Genomic DNA, 14,933 nt, shown 5'->3' on the forward strand with positions numbered 1-14,933 from the left:
AACACGCCACACATTTTCAATGGGAAACCGGTGTGGACTGCAGGCAGCCCGGTCAGTTTAAGATGCGGTGCCGCCCGAGGGATCGAAGGTCACGGACGGATGAAAATAAGAACAAGCGCACGAAAACCCTGAAATTGATTTCTCTGAGGAACTTAACGTCTTTTCGTTTAACGACCACAACACTAGATGGCAGTGGTGTTTTTGATGTGTGGATGTGACACCTGACCCAGTTTATACCTTTATTCGAAAAGGTATAATGTGTCAAGATATGACTCCTCAAAGCCACCAGAAAGCCTTGGGGTTTAAAAGAAAAGTCATGGAATCGTTTTCTCTTCTTTGCTGCTCTTTAGATAAACAGAAAGGGTTGAATGAGGGTTCATCTTACGCTCACCCTTAAATCTTGGGCTGACGTTCATGTGGAAGCGCCGGGAAATAACGGCAGTCAAAGCAACCCAGAGGGAATAAATATTTAGTTGAATGGGGAATTTATGAAGCGCTTAAATCAGTGACATAACGAGGCGGACTTCCTGCCGCTGGATTCGTTCCGTATTTCTGCAGGATGTTTGGAATATGCTTTTCATAGCACCCATTCTGTGGGTTTTTATTTTTTTTGCCTTCCTTGTCCAGGATGAGAGCAACGTGGACCTTGAAATGGGCATTTCTACATTTGCTTACAATACAGATTTCCAGTTTATTTCTTTCCGAAGACGGTGACAATAAAATTCTTTCCCGTTTTATTCGATTAAATCCGCGATCCCGTCCCGGGAGCAATAAATTGTCCCATTCCAAGCGCCCTGCAGCAAACATCCAAGCACGCGAGTCCCCTGAGGCCCAAGAACGCATTTTATTGCCATCTGGTGGTCAAACGAGAGCACTGCGACACGAATCAAGAATCAATCAGCTTTATGGTCGGGCAATCCTGCCTGGTGTTTATGACAATGTATCTGCGTCGCTATTAGCTGGACAGGCGTGACGATGTACTCGGAGCATCACGTAAAGCGCACGATGCCTCAAATGACGGTCATAAAAAAAAAGACGCCAAATACATAACGCGACGGATATAAAGATGAATTGCAACATTTAGTCCCGCGGCGGTGCAAGTGTGAAAACAAAAGCGTCACGTGCGAGGTAAAGCGCCTGCAGGTTAATCGTCCATCACATGAATGGTGTCGTGGTTGTTTACAGTTGGGAAGGAGGGGGGAGGGGGGGGGGGTGCGACAAGGGCTTGTTTCGCCTTCCCCATTGGCCAATGCCCTTCGCTCGGAAAGCTAAACGAGCGATTGATTTTGGCCCACTCTGCGATAGCAGTTTGTCATTGGTAATCAATGACCCAACATGAGCTTGGACACGCTTACGTCTTTTCAAGTCCGCCGGCCCTCCCGTCATCGTTATTCATCGCGCCAAATGGAACGGAAACACCCGTCCAAGGCTTAAGCGTGTCCACCTTGGACAATGGAGAGTAATGAAATGTCCACTGGTCCCAGAAGCAAGTCCAAAGTCGCCTTTCAGCACTTGGTCCTTCGGTCCTTACAAAAGCATATCAATCGGACCTGAAGAACGCAAATTGCTTCAGTGCTGCTTTCAAGGAAACTGGGAAATGGGAACCACCACTGCGCTAGTCCAAGTGCTATTTTACATTAGCCGCTGTCGAGAATGTTTTGGTCATATCATAACTATTTTATTTTATTTTTTTTTTAATTTTTTGACTGTACAATGTTTGACACATGAAGCTAATATAATTAATTTCTTTAGCAAGGCCAATGACGAGAATAATTTTGCATTGATCACATACTATTGATATTTGTGTGTGTGTGTGGGGGGTACCAACAACAAAAAAAGCTTGCAATTGAATGCCACCATTCTTTTAGTCGGCCATGTTTTATGTGTGTGTGTGTGTTGACCTTCCGCTCCCCGAAAGACGACGCGTGGCATTTCCCCCGTTTTCTCGCCCGCACTTCCACATCCGCCTCTCCCCCTTAATCCTGCCACCTAACCTGTGGACCGAAAAAAAGGCAACCGTAAAAACGCCAGTCCCCGTTTAGCGGATTCATCCGTGTGAAATATGTGCCGGGGGCCAGGGACGGGGGCTCATCAATCTGCAGCCGTAACCTCCAGAAAGCAACATCTGCAGCTTGGCGGCGTCAAATAGCCTTCTGTCCACTTTCCCCTGATCGATTTTCCTCCCCCGGCCGCCGCAGAGGTCGGTCGTCCTTCCCAGCCGACACTCGGCCTGTTGGTCACGGAAGATGTTGATTGGGCCGGCTTGACCATGAAGGTGATGACACACTGGATGGAGCGCACCCGGGGTGGATAGCGCGAGTCCTGACTGGAAGTAGTCGGCAGAACAGATTTGCTCGGGGGGGGGGGGGGGCACATTTGAACAACATTTGAAGGTCTTTTTTTTCTTCTTTTTGACTAATAGCGGCTAATGAAACGTTTTAAAACGATTAAAAGTCCGATCGACGGCTTGACTTTCGATGTGATGCTAAGCTGCGTTACATTATACACACACACACAAATGATCTGATGCAGATATGCTACGTCATGCTCATTTTCTTTACATTAAACGACGTTAAGCTCGGTTCCACGGCATGACTTACGTGTGATGGGTGGGGGGGGGGGGGGGCGACTTAAACCAAATGAAAACATTCATTCATCTTCCGAGCCGCTTGATCCTCACTAGGGTCGCGGGGGTTGCTGGAGCCTATCCCAGCCGTCTTCGGGCAGTAGGCGGGGGACACCCTGAATCGGTTGCCAGCCAATCGCAGGGCACACAGAAACAAACAACCATTCGCACTCACACTCACACCTAGGGACAATTTAGAGTGTTCAACCAGCCTGCCACGCATGTTTTTGGAATGTGGGAGGAAACCGGAGCACCCGGAGAAAACCCACGCAGGCCCGGGGAGAACATGCAAACTCCACACAGGGAGGCCGGAGCTGGAATCGAACCCGGTACCTCTGCACTGTGAAGCCCACGTGCTAACCACTGGACTACCGGGCCTCCTCCAAATGAAAACAACACCGTACAACACCATACAAATCTTTGTGACAAAATTTGCGCATGGAAGTAGCCACTCGCTAGTGGTTACGATGACATCCTCACACCCCCCACCCCCCCGCCCCTCCCCACCCCGCCCCAGAGGGAAATTTTTCAGAAGATGTCGTAATCAATGTCAGCAGTACAGTCGCTGGTGTTGAAAGCGAAGTTACATTATTTCATGCAAATTGCATGAGGGAAAACGGATCAAAAGACGAGATTGGGTTAGCGGAGCGAAAGGGACGGCGAATGCGGAAGCGGAGAGACGGAGGGACGCCAATGCAGGAGGGAAATAATTGTTTGTGACGTTGTCCAAATCGTTTACATCTGCTGTCTGTCTGCGGGTTGCCACAGCGTACCTGTTTGGTTGGTTGTTTTTTTTTTTTCTTCAGTTTTTTTGGCTCCCACGATGCATTGCCATTCCACTTTTTTGCCTCATTGGAAGTCAACTGAATTGATCGTCAGAAAACCTCGATGATGTTGGAAGCAACATTTTATTGGACATCAAGAATGGGATGTCATCAGAATAAAGCGATTGGATGCATTTGTGTACATAACCTTCATGCTCCGTCACGTCAGGTTACATTATGCTACGTTACTTTAGCCCGCTGCGTTAACATGACGCTCCATTAGTTGGACTTCACTGGAAGCTTTCTGTGCTTGTATCACAAAAACACAGACAAAAAAATAAAATAAAATAAAAATAATAAAACGCCCCAAAGAAAAATGTTCGTAAACAATCCAGCCTGCGTTGGTGCTTGTGGTTGTTCATCTCAAGCTGCTTTGCTATCTGCTGTGCTGCAGTGAGGCTGCAAAGGCCCCCGAGCAGATCCCGATTTTTTTTTTTTTTTTTTTTTTTTATTGCTGCCTCGGTAACTATTTACTCTGTGAGCTCTTCTCCGTATTTTTCCGAGTGTGCGGGTGAGTGCGTATCCGTTACCGGCTGGATGAAATAAATCCCCAAAGGGTGAAAGCGACCGGCACGGAGAGGGGAATAAGACCTTCTCTGGAAATCCGTTTGTCGCCAACCCCATTATGCCCCCCCCACCCCACTTTTTTTTTTAATGACATTTCACAGCACGCCGATTTAACACGGCGGCGGCCGGCAGGAGACTGAGAGGATTGCAAATGGGCCTCACGGGAAGCTCGCGAGTAGCGTTTGCTTCTTTGTCTCACCACTCTACACCTTAATCCTCAGATGAAACACGACGTGTGCTTGCAGTTATTATTATTATTATTTTTTTTTTTTACAGCTTCTTTTCTTTTAAGATGGGTGGAATTTGGATTTCAAGCCGACATCGCTTGATGGTCCGGGACTTTGCGCTACGATAAGTTGGTGCCACCTAAAGTTGCGCCCTCGTGTGGTGACCATGAATGTTATGTTTTGTTACGTTGTCATGTTACATGACGTTCTTTTGTTATGTTGCGATATTCATTTTGTGCACAAAAAAAAAAAAAAAAACATTTTTTAATAAACCCGCGGGGTCATGACCTCCAATCAGGTTACTTAGCACTGATATGTTATCTCGTTGCACGAGGCCACACGACACCATTTGGCTTTGCTTTACTTTCACGAAAAGTTATGTTATGCAACAGTACATTAAGTCACGCAAATTGAAAGAACAAGACGTTTTCACTTGATACTGAAAAACTTTTTTTTTTTCAAAGACGAATCCACGTCGCAGGTCGATTTTGTCGTTGATATTTTTTGCCAGTACTTTTCGCTGCTATGTTTCAGTTTTCTAGCTTTCATTTAAACTCGTTTCAAACTCGTTTTTGTCACGGGCCACAGCGTAGTTACGGTTTGACTTGGGAAGTCCGTTATGAATTTTCGGAAACCATTATACATGTTGAGTCACCTTCGCAGATTACATACACAGCGCACAACAAATGGATGGATGACTAGTTTTAAAATCACAAGTCAAGACTAATAACTTTTATTGTGGATTACATATGACAATTTGACATTTTGGTTCAGACTTTAGCAAGCATCATGGAACTTGACATGCTAGATTTGCTTTCGCGGGCCGTATAAAATGATGTGGCGGGCCAGATCTGGCCCCCGGGCCACGACTTTGACACCGGTGATTTAATTGAACACTTGAGTCTTGTAAGCGTAGCAGAGGTTAGCGCGCCGTCGTCCGCCGCGCTGCATTCCGCAAAGCGAAATGTGACACAAAACCGAGCTGACACTTGAATGCAAACTCTGCGTTGTTACGACACCGCGCACTTTGTCTCAAACAATCACGGTGGACCAATACAGTTGTCCTTGCGCCTAATGCCACCAGATGGACCTCTCGGTAAAACCGCAATTGGATTAGAGCGCGCGCTTTGAGCGATTGTGAGAGGGGGAAAAAAAAAGAAGCCGTCGTCTTCGCCGGCGCCCGGTCCGGATAACCGATAGCTCGTTGAATAATTCATCGGCGAGCACAAAAACATAAGCTAATATGTTTTTCTAAGTATGATGGATGGCGTTTTGTCCAAACGAGCGGAACATGAGGCGGAATGCTCGCGATGCCGGCGCTGAGGGGAGGAGGAGGAACATTCCGGTTAGCCGGCTGCAACCCGATCGATAGTGACAAGTTTGAGTTCAAAATGAAGATCTCATTTATTTCAAGAGTGCAGAAGGAATGCTTAAGTATCTCAGAAGTACTTCTACAGAAGTCGTGTGCTTAGAAGGGCCGTCGCCTAATTGCTCCGTGCGGGACCCACTCCAATAAATAAACCTTCCACATAAATAAATGCCTCGGGCAAAAAAAAAAGTGTCGCCTCGAAACAAACGACGCTACAAAATAAACACCTGGAACTTGTCGCAGCTCAGGAGATGAACTCTGAGTACGCGAAAACATCCCATCATGCATGAGAAAATATCTTGTCCTTTTTCGACGGTTAGTTTCTTTTCACCTTTTTTTTTTTAATTTGAAATCCCAAACCTGTCTCAATGAAAACCCAAATGTTCAACGCTAATTTAGCCTGTAACTAAGACATTGAAACCCAACCCCGGCTTAAAATAACCCCCAAACCCGAATGTTAAGCTAAGCGCTACAGTGCGCTGCATCGATGCTATGCTCCATAGCGCCAAGCTAGCCTACGAGATTTCGCTACATGACGTGACGTTGCGTTCAGTCACGCTACCCAACAGTTTGCGCCAATGTGTTATGCTACATAGCATTAGCCAAATGATGTTGCGTCACGTAATATTGCTCAACGTCATGTTACTCATGATAAAGTGACGCTATAATCGCTGCTAATAAAAAAACAGGCGACATTAAACTGCGCTCCATAACACGATGCTACGTATCTTTACATGACAAGAGTTGTTGAACATACGGTTGCGCTAGCTAACGTTGACATTCATAATGCTATGCTACATTATTATGTACAAAACATTGTGCGACATTACATACAATATTCTGTTTGGAACGTCACGCTAGAGGATGTTGCCTACGTCGCGTTGTTCTAGCAAACTATATGCTCCATAACACTACACGGAATAACCATTTTATATATCGCGATGCTCTACTTTTCCTTTCGCGATTAAATTCCGTAGTGCATAATGTCGCAATAATCATTTTTGCTCCTAACGCCGCCGTGTGTGGTTACTCCCCGGAACGACTTTTGTGGCACAAAACGGCTTCATTTGTCAGAAGGCGCGCTGAATGATTCATCGCACGACGACTACCGTCTTGTTTGTACGACTACACTGATGACGACGAACCCGACGCGGAGGTCGCACTCGTTAGGGCACCGGGCCAGACGCGCACTTCCTCATTAAGTCGCAGACGATGTGTAACGTAAAATAAATCGGAAGTTGTGATGTATATTTGATGCTGTGTGGGGCTTTTGCTTGGCACGCACTCGCTACCTCGCCAAGACGCCATGAAACATTCAACGGCCCATTTGCATATCAAGCGACTTTTCTGCCGAGCTAAATTTGGGGCGGAGGAATTACTCGCCCGTTTCACCGAATTGGCGTACACACGCTTAACACACAGGAGGCAGGATATCTATTTTTGTACCCCCCCCCCCCCCCACCCGCATACATTTGCACCCCTCCGTGGCTGACGACCATCCTTTTCTGTTTTGGTATTCCACCTCAGAGACCTGCGATAAATTGTCGACATGTAAATCTCTCGTGTGTGAAATTGTCTGTGCTTTAAGGAAGACGTCGGCGTCAGTGTCGTTTCTGCTGACAGCTGGCGGGGAGTGACAACAGAACGTTTCTTTTCCTTTTTTTTTCAAAACAGCTGTCACATCTCGCTGGAAATATATCGACGCCGTATTGTCGGGATGATGTCAGTCACGGCTAAGTGGCAGCGCTTTGCGTCCACTTTATCCGAAGGGCATGGAAAAATGTCACAAACGGAAAAGCGGCGCTAATAAATGCAACTCTGATGTCACGCGTCAGCAGAAAGCCAGATGAGATAACTTCAAATTTAAAGCTGTCCAGCTTCTTTCTTATCAAAATGTCCTGATACGGACGCGTCCACTTTCTCTTGACCAACGTTTTTTTTTTTGTTGTTGTTGAAGAAAATAGAATAAAGTGTAATTGCACATCCACTCCAGCAGTGGGCAGTGGCGCCCTCATTGTCAGAGTGCGCAGGAAGCATTCGCGCTAAGGTGTTTTGTAGACTTCAGTGTTTTGTACATTGTGTTCCAGAGTTAATGTTGTTGAACTGAATTTCAATTTGCGATTATTTATTAACATTACTTCATTTTAATTTTCAGAATGCATTGGTGCAATAAGTTGGTCATAAATGTTTACAGTTTAAACTGAAGATTCGCCCCCCATGCAAATTGATGCACTTAAAATCGTTTCTCTTACAGACTAAAAAAAACCTCCATGGACACCACTGACATGCCACAATAACTTAACACAACTTTAAATGGGCATATGAAAATGTTAGCTCTAACGGAAAGCGAGCAACACGACACAACAAACTACGAGAGGCTATCATTAGCGTAACCGCAATTTAAATTAAACAACAGGAAACATCTTTGGATGGGTAACTCGCATCATAAAAAACAAGGATACAATTAAACAACATAAATACCGTGTCCCCATTCCATCCAGGAGCTTGCATCGATTTAAAATTCGTGACATCGAACAGCTACGATGTTCAATCAACAACGTGTTCCATCGCCGACTTTTTTTTTCTTGAAGTCAAGAGGTCGCTTGCGGATCGACACTTCCTAAATGACCGGAAAAGCACCAAAATAAAAGCAAAATATATACAATATAATACAATACATCCTGATTTCTATAGCGCTTTCACAACGGTTGCAGCTGTAATAAAAATAAAGCATGGCAAGAACAGGATTTTAATAGTAAATACAAAAACAATTTGCTTTTATTATTTAAATCTATAAAATTTTTAAAAAGTGTTTTTAGACAGAACAATGCAGAACCTTTTCGTTATTTTTCAATTAATAGCAATTCCGTTCATGTAAATTCATCCTCCCACAAATGTAAACTAATTCCCCAGTAAATTTTCCAACCTACAAAACTCACAAAATTTCGCAGGCCTATTTGTGAGCGCACGCACGTGGACGGGGCTTGTCCCAGGCGAGGGTCTGGAGGTCTGAGCAATGGCAACCAGATGGGCCCCGGCTCAAAGCGTCCTTTCGTGAGGGTCACTCCGAGAACACCTCTGCTGCTTTTTCCGCCTCATTAGGAAGCCAGCTCGCCCTCCCGCGATGGCCGACCTTTGCAGGGTCGCAGGTGAGCGCGAGCTTACCTCGACTGACTTTTGTCGAGAGATACTGCTCGTCTGTCAGTCGTAAGGCACGTGTGGACAAATTCACCAATTCCTGATCTGGATGGAGCCGTGAATGCCTTGCAAGTTCATGGCAACCAGTCCGGGTTGCGATAAAAGCAGTCATGTTCTATGAGCTCATTGATGCTAGCTGAACAGGACACCCGCATACCTTCCGTCATCCGTTATTGACTTTATAGATCCTCCCGCTCTTCCCCATTAGCCTCCGAGATCGCGAGAAGTTACCTCGGCTGAGCGCGGCCGAACGGCGTCGGCGCAAATGTGAAAAGGACAAATTAGCCGCGGGAAGCTCAGCGGAAACGTGTCACCTCGGTGAAGGAAAAGGAAGCCTTGCGGCTAATTGGGCTTGTCGATGAAACGGCGGAGGAAAAGGAGCTACGCTAACGGCTAATTTCGGATGCGAGATCGTGGCCTTTTGTAACTCGAAGCCACTTCATGCTTGGCCTGAAGAAATCTTTTACATTTTATTCAAGCATCACATAGAGCAACATCGACCTACCCACCAACAGCCGACTTAGAAACCGTGTGTTTGCGTCTGTGATAAAACAAGACAAAGCAAGTGATGAAGTCGCCGTGGCAACGCCGCACCTCAGTGGAACTGACTGCCGAATATGATCAAGAGAGAGGACAAAAACTATATAGAAAAGCTATAGAAATCAGGATGTATTATATTGTATTATATTGTATATATCTTGCTTTTATTTTGGTGCTTTTCCGGTCATTTAGGAAGTGTCGATCCGCAAGCGACCTCTTGACTTCAGGAAAAAAAAAGTCGGCGATTGAACACGTTGTTGATTGAACATCGTAGCTGTTCCATGTCACGAATTTTAAATTGATGCAAGCTCCTGTATGGAATGGGTACATGGTATTTATGTTGTTTGATTGTCTCCTTGTTTTTTTTTATGATGCGAGTTACCCATCCAAAATTGTTTTTTTGACCGCGAAAGGTCAGCCGGGTAATAAGAGCAACTGGTGGGAAGGATTGGATGATCGCATCATCTGGCGATCTGCGCGCTGATACGCGATCGACCGGCTAAAGTGACTTTTACGGGTTTTTAGGGGTTCAAACAGCTCCCGTAGAGCTCATCGGTGTTGCCCCCATCGCTCCCCTCGCTCTACCTTTCCTTTTCAGCCATCGTCTCGGCGTTTGATTCATCTCCTTCGATCCGTCTCTGCCTCGGAGCAAGGTGACATTGGCGACGTTCATGGATATTAATGGCACTTCTTTGGGAGAAGGGAAAGCCGGCTGATTGCACCGCACGTGCAGATGGATTTTTTTTGGGGGGGGCTTGAAGGGAAGACCAAAAAAAAAAAAAAAAAAAGACCCGAGGTGCCAAAATGACTCTTAACGACATTCCGGTTTTTAAAATGTACAGCGTGGGATTCTCCTCCGTCGCTTAGCAACGCTGCCCATGGACTCAAGTCATCGTTGTACTTCGTCGGCGACAAAATCATGACAGAGTTCGAGGCCAATAGATTGAAAGATGGTCGTAAATGTCTTGGGGGGGGGGGGGGGGTGCTCATTTTTTTTTTGCTTGAAAGGCGCCTTCGTCATTAAGCCACGTTTCCTCGCATCTGCGCTAATTGACACCTTGATCATCCCACACTGGGTGACGGAGCGGAGAAGAAGACAAGGTCCAATTAGCATCATTGCAAAGCCAAGCCTGCCCCCCCCCCCCCCCCCCCACTACAACCCCGCGAGTGCCAGGTGCTTCCTCGGGATCTCATTTAAAAAAAAGAAACTCTCGAGTTATTTTAGTTGGAGGAGGAAAAAAAAAATTGGTTTCCCGCTCGTTATTGCGGCGGATTTATCTCGCTGCCAATCACTCGCTCTTGTTAGCGATCCTGCAGCGTGAGGAAGGAAAATGTGTTGAAGATAATAACGCTGCGTCGTACTGAGTGATCGTAACGATCAGAAGAGCAGCTGCGAAAGTGCCTGCGGAAAGTCAGGGGAAAGGGGAATGGCAGAGGTGCATCGTGGGAAATACACAGGCACTCCAAAAGGATATATCTTGGAGGGGGGGGGGGGAAGATGAGTTGTAGGGGGGTTCTACTAACCTGGAAAAGGACAAAATGGGCATGACAATTTCAGACTTCTCTTTTTTTTAGGGTATGGCTTTATGAGCCTTTTTTTGCTGCGTATTTTCATGCCTTTTTTTGTGGGTCTACTCATGTAAAGACCAAATTTCAAGTTGCTGAAGAAAAATGGCTTCTCGGGCTGAATTTCCATCAAATTATGGGTGGTAACAACCTGGAAATGGTCAAAGCGAGCCCAAAGTTCCAAACTTTGTGTTTTTTCGGCATGACTTTGAGACTTTTTTTTGTGGGTCTACTCATGAAAAACAAGTCTACCAAATTTCATGTTACAGGCCCAAACAGCCCTTTGGAGCAGAATTTTCCAAATGTTCCAAGGGGGCCATTTCTATTGACCAGGAAAAGGCCCCATACGAGCCTAAATTGGTTTCTTCAAAAACATCGCAGCCGACTTTCAGTTATTGCTTCTCGAGAGTTTTTTTTGTGGATCTACTCATGACAGACATGCCTACCCAATTTTGTGCCGAGAAGTCAAACCACCTGCAGGGGCTGAATTTTCACGCGCCTTCACCTCCGCAGTTGAGTGTTAGCGCCCCGGCGGACTGTCGACAAGCAGCCTGACACATGTTGGGATGCGTTTCGGGAGCGCTGGCCCCTCCAGGTGCTTTCAACAACTGGGTCACGGATCTAAACAGCTCTCGATGTGTTTGCGCCGTCCTCTGCATGCCACACGACAGTCGGCGACACACCGCAGGTGTTTCATTTATAATGCAGTGGCTGAACCCAGCCGGCGTTGAACAAGGTTGGCGTGAAAGGAGCCCTAAAAGCTTTGTGGCACGCCAAAAACGCAAGTCAAGAGTTAGGCCAAAAAATGTCGTCTTAGTGCCAAGAAGTCAGGCCGGGACATCTCGAAATGATCGCTTGTTATAAAAACGCAGAAACAAGAATAGTTTTTGTAGTTAAAAAAAAAAAAGTCATGTGAGTGATGCACCAAAAAAAGTTTTTTGGGGGGTTGGTTTTAATGAAAATGAAGGATTTTTTTGGATGTATTTTTAAAACAAATTTTGGATCTTCCTTGATTGGAAAGCGGTAAACTATATTTTTAGGCAATGCCATGGCATAAATTATTTTTATGTCGTCATTTTGAGAATTAAAAAAAAACGATTTGGCAAACAAAAAAAAAAAAGCCCGCAATGACTCTTTCACCAAAAACACAAAATTGAGTGGCCATGTCTATCATCCCAGGATGCAAAAAAAAAAGTCTTGAGGACCCATGCCGAGAAATGAAAAGGAAGTCGGCCATTTTGGTTTGAGGAAGCCACCCCCCCACCCCTCCCCAAAGCTCTGAAAAATTTGCCATCTTTTGGCCAAATGAGCAGCAAACTGAAGACGGTAGAACAGACAGATGGGCGGCGCAAAATAAGAATGCTCCTTTGCCTTCACCCCGTTTCATGTCGGTGGAGCACGGCGTCCAAAATGGATCGTTTTGGAGCATTGATCATGAAAAACTGGGGTTACGAGGACGCGTTCATCACCGTTTTTTAAAGAGATTTTTGTCCAAATAACGATCTCCGGTCGCATCACAATGCCTTCTGCGCTGTTGTTCTCAGTAAAAACCTTGCTGAGAGCAATAACAATGATAAACTACTCACGTTACCCCAAACTCACCCCTAAAAAAAAAAAACAACAAAAAAACCTCACCCTTCCGCACTTCAAAAATCATTGCCTTTTTTTCCCTCCAAAAAAAAAAACTGCTTTGCCGTGAGACAATGCAGCCGCGGCTCATTATTTTGATTTTCTTTTTTTGGTGCGGAAGAAGAAAAACACCATCAAAACAGCATCTTAATGTCGCCTCAGGCTGAATTATGCCGTGGAATTAGAAAGTTACGGCGTTACTCTTCATGTCTTTATCGCCGGCGTCCTCCCGCCGGGTAGATTTACGGCCGCATTAGCGACGTGCTAGCCCATCATTCACGGCCAAGGGGAGATTACTTGCTTGGAGCGGACAAAGAACGCCAAATCCTAATGCTGGGGGATCATTTGTAGGGTTTCATCTCACTTTAGGGAGGCAGCTGGAGTTGGGAAAACCTTTCGAGCGCCGATTGAACTTTTCTTGATAGCGATCCGAATGTCCGAGTACACACAATTCACGGGGTTTACGGGAAGCAAAGAAACAACCTGAGCGCAAACTACCGCAAAACAAAACAAAAAAAAACAAAACAACAAAAGAAACAACAGTAGCTAGCTTGCTAGCTCACAAATGGATGAACGCGCAATTAAATCAACAAACCAAATCAAGCAAAATAAGTTTTAGAGAAGCGAGCAAGCGGCAACCAAATGAAAAATGGCAACAAATCGGACATCAAAATGAGTCCCCGGAGAAGTTGAAATGGTTTCCATGACGACAAGGTGAAATTCATTCATTCCCGGGGGCTGACATCTGCTGCGTTTTTACAAAACGCCGTCTTCCCCTCTGGATTACAGAAAGATTCCTTTTTTTTTTTTTTCTTCCCCCGTAAGCGTTCGCACTCTGTGAAACATTGCCGGCAAATTGATTTTTGGTGGGGCCTGCATGATCGAGGGCCCGTCCTGATGAGACAGAGATCCCTCTGCAGCCGATTTGTTATAAATCCTTCTCGTCCGACGACAAGAGTATTCATCACGGTTGTGGGGGGGAATTAAGTTTTAGCTGTCAGTGGGCTGAGCGGGGGGTGGGGTGGGAGGGCCTGAGAGGGATTGCCCAGCAAAAAAAAACTCATCATGTCTTGCCGTGAGTTTACACCAAAACACAAGCCAGCGCCGCCGACTTAAAAGTGATCAGAATAATCCATTTCGATTACTTTTTTTTTTCCTGGATAATTAGTGGGCATAGTTTGGATCCTGGCCAGTGTCATCCAGGTTGCCTGCGAGAAAACAAAAACGATAAAACCAAAAAAAATAAAAAATAAAATAAAAGCAAAAGAAGTGACACTAAAGCACGACTTACTTTCGGAGCGTCTTGTCAATCACAGCAGCTGACTTTCTGGGATGCTTGGGTGGATAATGAGGCCTGATTTCTTCTTGGAAATGGGACCCCCCCCCCCCCCCCCCCCGCCACCCCACATCTCAAAATTCTGTATTCCAAATTTTGACAGCCCGAGAAAGTCACAATATACCACCAGAGGGAAAAAAAACACGTAATTTTCCAAAAACACAAATTTACCAAGACAAGCATTTGCATTTATTTTGAATCAATCACAAGTCCTCACAAGTCACAACTCTAATTTTTACTTTTAATTGCAATTTTATCAGAATAAAGTGCTATGATGAGAACATGAGAAAAATTTAACGAGACCAAAATAATCCAAATTTGACCCTTCAAAAATATGAGGATTAAAAAAAAAAATTGGTCACAACTTCATCACTCTTTTTGTGGCGTTAAGCCCAGACCCCCCCCCAAAAAAACCCCGCTATGTTATTTCTTTCCATTTCCGACGACGGCCCAACGCTATATCGCCTGACGCCTGTGATTCGTCGAGGAAGCGATTACGGGATTTCACACTTTTCGGGGAGGAAAGTGTGTTTTTTGCGCGCCGCCGAGGAGACGCGAAGGGATTAAAGTCACAGGCACGGCACTAATAACAAGTGACAAGGGGAGGAAATTAGAAAGGCGAGTTAGCGAGACGACAACGCGGTCCAGATGGCGCGCCGCCGCCGTCTGCAAGCATAAAAAAAAAAAAAAAAAAAACAGCAAATGAATCAGATTGATGATGATGCTCGATGTCGCTCATGTCAGGCTGACATATTGGGAGCCGTCAGCTAGCAATGCTAATGTGCTAACGTTGAATATTAACGCGCGATTTTCAGAAACAATTATTAGCTTCTCGAATAATTATTATATATCAAGAACATGTGCTCTAAAGCCAAATAAGACGCAAAATTCTACCGTTGATGTTTTTCGTTCAAATATAGAAACCTTTTCTTCTCATTTGTGGCTTGATTTCTTTTATTTACAATCTCAGCAAAAATATCATACAATTCCAGTTTCATTGTACGCTTTGTTAAATACCTAAATAAACTTTTTTATTCTCCCCCCCAACCAC

The 14,933-nt window shown here is 45.3% G+C and overlaps 1 long non-coding RNA gene across 1 annotated transcript; it reads right to left on the bottom strand.

The window, feature by feature from the left end:
- Positions 1–825: 825 nt before the first annotated feature.
- Positions 826–2,357, bottom strand: LOC127588278 (uncharacterized). The gene is made up of 2 exons (XR_007959026.1): positions 1,902–2,357; positions 826–1,550 (listed from the first exon to the last, which is right to left on the bottom strand). It is a non-coding gene; the product is annotated as an uncharacterized LOC127588278 (long non-coding RNA).
- Positions 2,358–14,933: the final 12,576 nt, after the last annotated feature.

The sequence above is a fragment of the Hippocampus zosterae genome, chromosome 16, assembly GCF_025434085.1.
Source record: "Hippocampus zosterae strain Florida chromosome 16, ASM2543408v3, whole genome shotgun sequence".
NCBI classification, from domain to species: domain Eukaryota; kingdom Metazoa; phylum Chordata; class Actinopteri; order Syngnathiformes; family Syngnathidae; genus Hippocampus; species Hippocampus zosterae.